Source organism: Canis lupus, chromosome 25, assembly GCF_011100685.1.
Source record: "Canis lupus familiaris isolate Mischka breed German Shepherd chromosome 25, alternate assembly UU_Cfam_GSD_1.0, whole genome shotgun sequence".
Lineage (NCBI taxonomy): Eukaryota > Metazoa > Chordata > Mammalia > Carnivora > Canidae > Canis > Canis lupus.
In genome coordinates this window covers 49,502,745-49,513,790 of record NC_049246.1, presented here as the reverse complement: position 1 = coordinate 49,513,790, position 11,046 = coordinate 49,502,745, and the positions used below count along the sequence as shown (strand labels likewise).

Here is an 11,046-nt window from a genome sequence, read left to right as displayed (position 1 = left end):
CTGGCCCCTTCATTGCGGGGACCTCCTTCCCCGTGGCTGGGGGCGCCCTCCGTTGCCAGGGCTTTGCTGGCAACGAGCAGAGTTTGCTGCCTGTGTCCAGGGGGCTCTAAATCCCCCGGGCCTCCAGGAAGCCGTCCCCGAGCCCGGCTGTGTTCAGCAGACGTGGGGACAAAGATCTCCCCGCCCAGCTGCAGTGGCTACAGGCTCCAGGGACCCGGTTCCCTGAGCGTGGAGGTCTCCCCCGCCAGAGAGCAAGGGGGCTCAGCTTGTGACAGGCAGGCAAGGCCTCCTTCCCCCCATGCGTCCTGCCCCATCCGCGCTGCCCCGGGACGGCACCACCAGCACACAGGCCCTGCTCAGGGACTCGGTCTCGCTTTCAAAGTCAAGTTTGTTTCCACAGTCCTCATCATTTAACTCCACGGCGGGGGGCTCACCATCAATGGGTACGGGACCGTGACTTCAGCCTACGCCCTGTCCTGGGGTGCTCAAGAGTGCCTTGCTTCGTTCCAAATGCCCGTGCCCACCCCTGCCACCTGTGTACATGCGTGTGTGTCACTGTGCTGCCCATCTGGCAAACATGACCCGTTTTAGCCCCAAACCATGCACATTTAGGTAGAAATTCAAAGGACCCATGGAGTCCATTTAGCACCAAATCATGCACAGTTGAGGGACATTAGGGGCAGAAATTCAAACGACCCATGGAGTTGATCTTTCTGAAGAGAAGACATAGAAGGGGCAGGACCTCGATGACTTCGGATCCTCAATGGTTCCAGCCCCCGCGGCTCACTAGGGCCACTGCAAGAATGCCTTGTCCACCAATGTGCTACCTGCCTCCATCCTCTCCATCCGCCACCCCTGCCAGAGTTGTCTTAGCAAAGCAGATTGCATGGTGGCATGTCCCTGTGTCAAAGCTGCAGGGTCTCCCCTGGCGAGGCCAGCAAGGTCTGTGGTTCCACCCCCAGGCACCGACGCCAGCAGCGGCTGGAGGCCTGGGACGGGCAATGGGATCCTTCCCGGGGAGGGCTCAGTACGGGCTCTGTGCCTCCACGCCGGGGTGGGCAGGGCTGCGGGGAGGCCCCCCGAACTCGGGCAGGCCTTCTGGATGGAGGGCGAGAGCCACCTCCTGTCTTGGACAGTGTAGGGAGTGGCCAGGTGGGGAAGCCCCCAGGGAGGGGCAGGACGGAGCAAAAGCAGGTGAAAGCAGGGTGTGCGGGCGTGTGCACGGGAGGGGCCGTGTGGGCCGGGGGGCCGGGACCCGGTGGCAACATGCACTGTTCAGGGGCTGTGAGAGGCCCACACCACCCGAGAACTCAGGGGGAGCCTGAGTCCCCACTTTCTGGTCCCAGGCCACCAACTTAGGGTTTCCCTCAAAGCCCCAGATTAGCTTCCAAGAACGTTCCAGACCGAGTTTGACCGGCCCCCGGCATGCAGAGCCCTCCAGCCAGAGGCACAGCGCGGCTCCCCGAGGAGGCCGGGCACCACCGAGGAGCAGAGCCGCACGTCCCTGAGGCCTGCCCGGCGCCGCACGTGTCCTGAGACGCGGGGCTCGCTCACACGTGATGCGTGTGGCCAGGCGCAAAGACACAGGAGACAGACAAGGGCTGGTGACTCAGTTTGCTGTGCAAGGAGTCGGCCACCGTCACTGTGGTTGGTTCTGAGGCTGGAGGTAGGGGAGCTGTCAGTGGTTACTCCGGGCCTGGTCGCTGGGGCCCCATCGTCCCAGACAACGTCAGGCTCCCGGGGCTGTGACCAGGGACGATGCTGTGACTTCCTGCGCGTCTGGCTTCCAGCCGGTTTGCACAGGGTGTGGGTCAGGCTGCCGTTTGTGTACGCACGGTCTGGCCGTTGTCCGTTTGTATTTCTGTCTCCCAAGTGAAATGGGGGTGGTGGTGGTGGTGGCATTATGGACATGACGATGCTCACCCTGGAGGCAGCGCACCGAGCACCCCGTGTTCCAGCACCTGCGAGGCTGCAGGGGGGCAGGCCTAGCCCAGCGGCCGATGGAAACCTCCTCTGTCTTAGACACGGCGTGGCCACGTGTCCGGGCAGCACGGGGGCGCAAGGACCGTGCCAAGAGACGCATGTGCCCGGGGCCTCCTGGGCCCAGGTTCCGTGAGAACCGTTTTATTGAGACAGATGGTATGCAGTGGATTGAGAAATTGCCACGGTTGGGAAAACAATAAAAAGAAAAAAACCCTTCCAGAAGAAAATACTGAAGAGGAAAGTGCCAGATCGAGGGAGGAAGGCCAGTCTTGAGCATGTGGGAAATTGCAAACTAATTTAAAACAAGCTGAGCTGGGGAGATGGGGGGGCTTGGCCTGTCCGGGTGCCAGTGCCGGGGGATTTGGCCGGATGGTGGTTCTGAGTGTGTTTCAAGTGCAAGATACACTTTGATTAATTTCTCTAGACTTCACCAGAGTTACACCAGCAACTCCCCGAACACTAATTAAGGCGAAGAGGCGGACAGTGACTCACGCTGGAAAGGGCCCAACTGACGAAACCCTCCCAGCCCTCGGAAAGCATCCGCGGTCCTCAAGGCGAGCACCGCCTTGATCAAGGCAGCTCTGGCGCGAGGTCAGGACGATAATGGAGACAGAGCTCTGATTAATGGGTGTGTGTGCGTGTGTGTGTGTGTGTGTGTGTGAGAGTGCGTGCACGCATGCATGCACACACGTGCACAGGCTCTGGGTGTGTGCTCCCAGGAAACGCTGGCAGGGCCGCCTGGCAGGAGCGCTTCCCCGCAGGGTCACCCTGCAGGAGGCTGATGGGACCTCCCAGCGCTCAGGGTTCCGACTCCCAGGAAAGCAGTGGAAGCCAGGGCCCCCACGTCGATGCCGGGCTCCCCGGCCCCTCGACGGCCACCGCATCGCCCCTCCAGCTGGAGCAGCACCCCCAGGCCCTGCTGGCCGCCCCAGCTCTTCTTGAGGCTCCTGTGCTGCAGGACGGAGGCGCCACCCCCGGAGCGTGGTGATGACGTGGATGAGAAAGGATCCACGTCCTGGCGCAGAGGTGGGGGCATCGAAGAAGACGGGAGGGCACCTAAGAGTGCATTTTCCATCCAAGGGCCTCAGGCTCTGCTGTGGCCAGACCGTGAGGCTGCAGAGCTGAGGGCCACCCGGCTGGGCCACCGAGAACCCACAGGGTGGGGATCCCCCACACTCCCTGTTCTCGGCGCGGGGCGGAAGGAGGCACCCACGTGTGCGCAGGAACGCCCGGCCCTCGAGGGGGTTGTGTAAAGTGCACTACACTTGCTTGGGGCAATTTGTCTTCACCCCAGGTCCCTGTGCAACGGTTTGAGAGCAGATAAGAGCCAGCGTGCCGGTCGGAGGAAATATGCTTCTCCAAACCTGCGAAGGACCAAGGCGTGGATGCCCCTTTCACAGCTGCAGGGTGTGTGTGCGCGTGTTCAACGCAGAGCCGGGGAAATGGGAGGGTCAAGTGCAAGAGCCCTGACTCGCTCTCTGCCCGCCCTACAGCTCTGGGCCAGGGGTGGCTGCAATCCTACCCTGGAAGACAGAGAGGGGCGGGGCGGGGGGGGGACCTGCCCAGGGGCCACAGGAGCCGTGGCAGGGAGTGGATGAGGGGATGGCCCGCCCACAGTGGCTGCTGCTCTGGGGGAGGGGGGGACGGTGGAGGGCGTCCGGGTCACGTCATCCAGGTCACAAGAAGCCCCACGGGCGCATGTCCCAGACTCAAAAACCTTGTCCAGTTTGCACCCAGAGCACCGACCCAGGAACAGAAATCACAATAAAAAACGCCAGCACGGTGACCAAGGCACCTTGGATTCTCCACCTATAAAGGAAGTTGGGGATGGTTGATGTCGCACGTCAGCTTGGCCGGGACAAGGGAAGCACAGCTAACTGGCAAAACAGGATTTCTGGGGGCTGTTTGGTGGCATTTCTGAGGACATCAGCTCTGGAGTCCACAGACCGCGTAGGTGGCCTCAGCAGGGCAGGCGGGCGCCAGCCCATCCGTTAGGGCCACATAAACCCAGAAGGCAGAGGGCGGGTGAGCTCCGTCTCTGCGTGCACCGTGCACCGGGACAGCCGTCCCCTCCCGCCCTGGGACGCTGATGCGCCTCGATTCGCACGGAGCGTCACCCCGGCCTTCTGGGGAGTCCAGTCTGCAGATGGTGGATCGTGGGACTTCGAGGCCCTCCGCATCCCGCGAGCCAATTCCTGTAACGATGTACCTGTGTGTACCCCGTCCATCCTGTTTCTCTGGAGAACCCCTGTCCAGAAACACTACAGTAAATGTAGGACTTTACCTTTAAAAGGGGGAGGCAGCTTGATGGGAAGGGCCTGGGAAATGCGACCCCGCTGAGTCACGGGCCAGGGTGGAGAGCGCAGAGGAAGCGCTCCTGAGACACACGGGGTCGGATGGGGACTTCGGGGTGCCAGGGCATGAGCTGCACCACCTGTTCCTCCAGGACTCCCCGGGCCCGCGCACCTGGCACTCAGCTCCTGCCTACTTGGGGTCAAACTCTAGCGCGCTGGGGCAGATGAGGGAGGAACCCATGGGCCTTTGCCACTTGTGTGTCATTTCCCCATTCACACCCTGGCATGGGGGCAGGGCTGTTGGTCCAGGTGTGGCACAGGCGGGGGGCGCACACCTGGGCCCCCCCCCCCCCCCGCAGGCTGTCAGCTCTCCTGGGAGGGGCTGCGCCCTTCACTTGGGGAGGCAGTGGGGGCCAGCACCCCGCCCAAGGCAGATGCGCGTGCGGCAGCTGACTCCACACTGGATGCGCCGATCCCAGGTGCCAGCCCAGTGCCGGGCCTGCGGTGGGAGCAACACACGCCGGCCAGGCCTTCGGGCTTTCCCTGCGCCTGACACAGGCACGGAGGGAGAAGGGCAAGGGCAAGGTCCACCCCTGTCCCTTTGTGCCTTACCAGACAGCATAAGGACACACTGCTCTGACGTCACCAGCCCAGGTCCTGATGTGGACGCTGCTGGGACATCACCAGCTCAGGGCCCCATAGGGATGCTGCTGGGATGTCACCAGCCCAGGGCCACATACGGATGCTCTGGGATGTCACCAGCCCAGGCCCTGATGTGGACGCTGCTGAGACATCCACAAGCACACGTACCTAAACTGTGCTTCCAACATGGAAGAAAAAAGAATTCAAAGGTTTCAGAGGCTTGGAAATCATGAGGTCTTGCATCTCTCTCATGGAAAGAGGGGACACCCCAAGTGGGGTGGTGACCAGCTGAAGGCCATCCCCTTTTGACAAGTGCTGCTGTGTTCACATGCACGGTGGTCAGCGTCCCTCCTGCTTCCCCAGGGCTCTATGCCCCCAGCCCCCGGCCCCCAGCCCCCAGCCCCCGCTGCAGCTCCAGTTACACATCCTTTTGGCTTCAGCTCCCGCCCCTTGAGATCCATCTCTATGCGCCCCGGTTCCCAAGGGGACTCTGCTCATCATCTCGACCAGGCCACCTGGGCCACCCAGGCCACGGTGGGTCAGTAGGTCGTGGCAGCTCAGGGGTCGGCCGCGTCCAGTCGGGTCCAGCCTCCACCCTCTCGGGCCGGCGGGGGAGGGCGCTGCGGTGGGGGTGGCCGCGCAGAGATGAGGCTGTTTACTCAGCAGAGCCGTGGGCAGGGAGATAGTATCAACACCGGAGACATAAAAATGAAGGCAGGGAGATTTTCCTTTTGTTTCTTACGAATTCTTACAACTCCCCAAATGGACAGTGGGAGGACCTGGGTCTGCAGGGTCGGCAGGACCATCCAGCGAACAGAATGTGCAGCTTTTTCCAACTTGATTGGCTCTGAAGTTTTTTTGTTTTTTGTTTTTAATCTGTGAATTGTTGGGTCAATTCCAACATCATAAAGCGCCAGCTTTTGTTAATCTTGGCATTGAAATGATGTGTTTTCAAAATCTGAACCAAACCAAAGAAGTAACCAGTCAGCGGAGGAAGCCTAGAGAAGTAACACACCGTTTTCTGGGGAATCTGCTAAAAAAAAAAAAAATACATCAATGGGGGAAAAGGCGGTCTGCTGTGTGCTGAGTGACCGTGTAACCCCACGCTGTGGGAGGGGTGAGGGCTTTGGTCCGAGCTGTGCAGGGGGGACATGGGGGAGACGGATGTGTCACCCGAGGTCCTGGTCACTCGAGCTCACCTCTGGATTGTGCGGCTCTCACCCTCCGGGCAGAGGGCGGCTGCGGGCAGCGTCACCCCCGGAGCGACAGGGGCGTGAGGACAGGCTGTTGGGGCCTTGACCCCGGGAGAGGGTTTATTTTCACCGTGTGGGTCAGAAACGCAAGCTGCCCACCCGTCAGGCTGCCGACCCCAGGTCACTTGACCTCCGCTGGGACCACACGTCCGTCCAGGGGCCCGGACGCCGGGGACTGAGCTGCTCTCACCTGACCTTGCTCCCGGTCTCTGGGCCCCGAAGAGGCGGCCCGTGGGCAGGTCCCCCGGGGGACAGCAGGAGTCTGGGCCGCCCTCGCGGCTGTGGGGGTGATTTGCTCCGCGGTCGGCCTGGGACCCTGGCAGCTTCAGTGACTCCTTCCTCTTGGACGAGAGCGGTGGAAACAGGCCACGGGCTGGGGCTGTTAGGTCGGATCAGAAAACGGGGTCTCCGCGTCAGGCTCCTGGCATGGAGCCTGCTTCTCCCTCCTCCTGGGTCTCTGCCTCTCTCTCTCTCTCTATGTCTATCATAAATAATAAATAAATAAATATTAAAAAAAAAAAAAGAAAACAGGGTCTCTGTTCCTCTCCTTCTACGGCGGGAACAGGATCACAGTCAGGCCCTTCCAGCCTGGGCGCGGAGCCGGCGACCCTCCTGCTCACCTGGACTCCCCCAGCCTTGCACCTGGTGGTCTCTACCCTCCTGCTCACCTGGACTCCCCCAGCCTTGCACCTGATGGTCTCTACCCTCATGCTCACCTGGACTCCCCCAGCCTTGCACCTGGTGGTCTCTACCCTCATGCTCACCTGGACTTCCAGAGCCTTGCACCTGGCTGTTTCTATTTTCCTCATAGTCATTGTAAAGGTTCCTACTTGGATGTGGATTATTCTGATGCTTATATGTCAAAACAGGTTTTCCTTTTCCCCTCATAAAATTCTGCGCTCATGTGGATCGTTGGCAAGCAGTGATCTCATTTCTGTTTGTTGGACTCTCTTAGGACTTTTTACAGTCTAAACAGACAGGAAATCCAGTTCAAAGGGATGCAAATGACGGGGGGGGGGGGTCAGCCGCCTTCAGGAGCCGTGTGATCCAGGAGCTCTGTAATGCAGAGCGACAGGAGCCTCAGCCCTGCTCCCCTCGTGGTTGGCCCCACCCCAGGCTGACTGTCCCCGCCCTGAAGGAAGGGAGTCATCTCCAGCGGGACTCCTGAGGTTCCCTGAGCCACTTCTGTGTCTTCTTCACCGGAGCTACTTTCTTCAAGTGCCCCGGGGTCCTGGGCGACAGCCGTGGAGGGGGCCATGCACTGGGAGGCACCTGTCTGAAGGGCTCCCCGAGCGGTCCAAGGTTCAGCCCCGTGGGTTGGGCTGGCTCAGAAGGGGGGTGCCTCCCACCGCCACTGCCCCTGGGTGTGGGGGGTCAGAGATGCTCAGGGGGTCCCCAGCAGGGACTCAGCAGCACCTCAAGGCCGGGAGCTGCCCCCAAGCCCATGGCCTGCTGTCCCTGTCCTTGAGACGCCGGGCTTGCACCTGGCCACTCGGCTGCCCGCCCCCCTCCGTGGTCAGGCCCGCCACCTCTCCCCGCCTGCCTAGCACCCCCTGAGCTCCTCCGGTGCAGCAGTGGTTGACAGAGGGCCCTCGTTCTCCTCCTGGAGGAGCTCTGTGCCCTCCCCTCCCCTTACTGTCTGTGTGTCTGTCCCCCTGGCTGCCTCTCCTGCACACACACCGCAGCCCGGGGCTCCAGGCTCCCCCATCCCTGAGCACACGGGGCCTCCCTGCGGCTCCCTGTCCCCAAGGCGCTCCCTCCTCCTGGAGTCAGGCCGCCCCGTGCCCTCCACATTCCAGCCGCTGGTGGGCTCTCCCTGGGGTCACAGGGCACCAGCCCCCCTCCCTCCATGCACCCTGCCCTGCAGAGTGGTGGCCGCTCCTCCTCACCTGTCGTCCTGCTCAGCATCACTGCACTGTCAGGTGCCTCGGCGACCTGGCCTGGTCCCACCACGCACCCCCCCAACCCCCGCCGGGAGCTGCACAGCCTCCCCTGACCCTTCATTCCAGGTTCTGGATCCAAACCCCAGTGCCTCCTGGACACTTCACAGGCGTGCCCCCTCCTGGACTCGAATGTCACCTGCCCTGGCTGGCTGCTCCCGCTGGGGGGCTCCTTCACCGTCCAGAGCGGGAGCACCCCGGCCCCTGTGCACTTCTCTCCCACCGCCACAGAGCGCTGCACCTCTGACTGGCCTCCCTGCCCCCGCCCCCCAGCACCTGCTGCTCTAATGTCCGGGCGCTCAGCACCCGGTGACGGAGGGTCCCATCACTGCCCTCCCCTGAGCCCATTCGTGTCCCAGCCACCACGAGGACCCGGCCCTCCCTGAGCGCAGGGCAGTGTTGGAGTCGTTCTGCTGCAGCTCCTTGAGCTGGAGCTCCTCTGGGGCACCCCTGGGAAAGCCTGGGAGCATCGGATGACCCTCTTCCTAAGCACCTCCTTTGAGCACAGCCCCAATTTCCTCGATCGTTTAGACGGCTGAAGACACCCTCGGGGAGGCTTGCTGGGATGCTCCCCTGAATATGGAGGTGCCAGGAAAATGGGGGGAGGCGGAGAGGATGTGGGGGGGCAGCCGAGGGGCGTGGGAGGCAGAGATGCCTCTGCTGGCCCTTCCCATCCTCACCTGAAACCGCTGCCCCTTGGGGGCCGAGGACGTTTAGCTGAGCCCGGCTTCTGCGGACAGGGCGCTCACTGTTTCAAAGAGAAACCAAAGATCCTACGGAGTTGGGGTGTGTGCAGAGAAAGCACCGTCCCCACATCTCCCTGCTGAGTGGGTGGGTAGGCTTGCGAAGGGCGAACGTGAGGCCTGGGGACTCCAAATTAGCCCTGAAGTCACCGCAGGGAGCACGTGTCCTCAGCACGTGTCTGAGCTCAGAGCAGCAGGTCACACCGTCCCTGCAGGCCACCTGAAGGCTGCGTGAGGTCACCCCTTCCGTGGGCAGCTCTCCTGCCCAGGTGGCCCTACTATGAGAGGCCCCATAGAACCCCCATAACAGGTCGAGTCACGGTGAGACTACCGGGAAAACGTGTCTGCGTAGACTGCTTATTGTCATGAAGCCCCTGAGGAAGGTCCGCCGGGAGTTGGAGGTGCAGAGCGCAAGTGCGGCCTTAACGGGGCCTCTGTCCCGCTCATTCCGGGAACACGGCGTGACACATACCACAAATGACAGCTGCGGAGCAACTGAAAGAGCAGAAAGAAGCTGCTGGTGAAAGCAGAACTGAAACCAGCCGTGTTTCTTAGAGCCTCGGACTGGCAGCGTGGGGTGCAGCCGGCGGACATTTCGGAGGCTCGGGGGCGGGGGTGGGGAGGCCTCAGTGGGGGGGCCGGGCTGTCCTCGGGGGACGGTCGCTGGTCCTACTTTATCCCCGGCCTCTCTGGCCGCTGCCGGGGAGTGTGACTCTGGGCCCTGGAGGGAGGCCTCAGATGCTCGGGACCCAGGCAGTCCGGCCTCCTGGCCCCGGCGGGCTGTGCCCGGATGGAAGCGCCGTGAGAGCTGCCTCCCTCCATGGAGAGGCGGGAGGAGGGTCCCCCGTGTCAGTCCCCCAGGGCCGCTCACGAGCCTGGTTCACCGCCCACACGGGCTGCGCAGTGGAGCCACCTGGCCCAAGCACGCGGACTCGGGCCGACATCGAGCGGGCGAGAAGCGTGGCCTGGTGCAGTTGGCCAGCGTCGTGCAGAGCTCCGGGTGCCGGCAGGCCCGTCCTCCCACCCGGGGGACACTGTGGCCGCGGCTGAGCCGAGCACCTGCGGGGGTAGAGCCCCTCCACCCGGCACCGAGGCCGGGCCGCTGGGGAGGAGGGCCCAGGGCGTGTGCATGGAACAGCCATGGGGGGACGACTAGCCCACCCCACTCTTCAGGGACCCCTGCTGACACGGGGGCGCCCAGCCAGGCCCTCTCGGAGGGGTTCCAGCCCACGCCCGTCTGGTGCGCCATGCTGAGCCTCTTTTTCTGTGAATTATGTCTGGAGACCTCTTAAAACAGACCTCTAAATGGGGAGCGGCATCTGACATCCCGTCCAGGAGGGCTCACGATGCTGACAATTCACCCCCCTTCCTTAGGAGGAGGAGCCGGCGTGTTCTGGGGAGCGGCTGCGGAGAAAGTTCTCATACAAGGAAGACGGACGGTTACTGTCCAAGAGCGCGGGCTTCATGGGACAGCTACTGTGGGGCAGGTGCTGCGGGGTAGGTACTGCAGGGCAGGTGCTACGTATGGGGCAGGTACTACGGAGCAGGTACTGTGGGGCAGGTACTATGTACAGGGCAGGCACTACAGGGAAGGTACTACATATGGGACAGGTACTGCAGGGCAGGTACTGTGGGGCAGGTGCTAGAGGGCAGGTGCTATGGGGCAGGTGCTACATTTGGGGCAGGTGCTACGGGGCAGGTGCTAACATTCGCGGCAGGTGCAGACGGCGCCTCTCCCTCCCCTGACGGGAGACCTCGGGATCGGGTCTGAACGCCCTTGATTCTGTTATTGCCTGAGGAGACGGCCCCAACTTGCCTGGTTCGGACTAGGAAGATCCCGAGTGCATAAAGGCCCGAGGGCGGGCGGCTGGGGTCCGGCGCTGGAGGACCGCCCTTGGAGCAGACCCCCCCGCCCCCCACCCCCCGACAGCCTGGGACCTGGCAGCGTGGAAGTTCTACGGAGCCCGCGACACCAGACCCTGTCGTGCCGCCTGGAGGCCAGGAGATGTAATGGCCCCGACGGGCGAGGATGGACGCGGAGACGAGAGTCCCTCAGCGGCCCGGGATACCCGGCAGGCGAGGGCAGGGGCCCGTTCTGCTCGCCACCTCCGGAAAGGAGCTCCTGAACTTCGGCGAACTTTCCAGAAGACTTGAGAGGTCAGGCCCAACTGGGTGTGGGAGGGGGGGACCC

At 62.7% G+C, this 11,046-nt stretch overlaps 1 long non-coding RNA gene across 2 annotated transcripts; it reads right to left on the bottom strand.

Annotated features, from left to right (window-relative positions):
- Nucleotides 1-5,772: 5,772 nt before the first annotated feature.
- On the bottom strand, nt 5,773-9,321 carry LOC119865867. 2 transcript variants are annotated; one of them, XR_005378295.1, is made up of 3 exons: nt 8,793-9,321; nt 6,363-6,653; nt 5,773-5,952 (listed from the first exon to the last, which is right to left on the bottom strand). It is a non-coding gene; the product is annotated as an uncharacterized LOC119865867 (long non-coding RNA). The 2 variants fall into 2 exon arrangements; XR_005378294.1 differs by having other exon boundaries at nt 5,773-5,949; nt 8,793-9,312.
- Nucleotides 9,322-11,046: the final 1,725 nt, after the last annotated feature.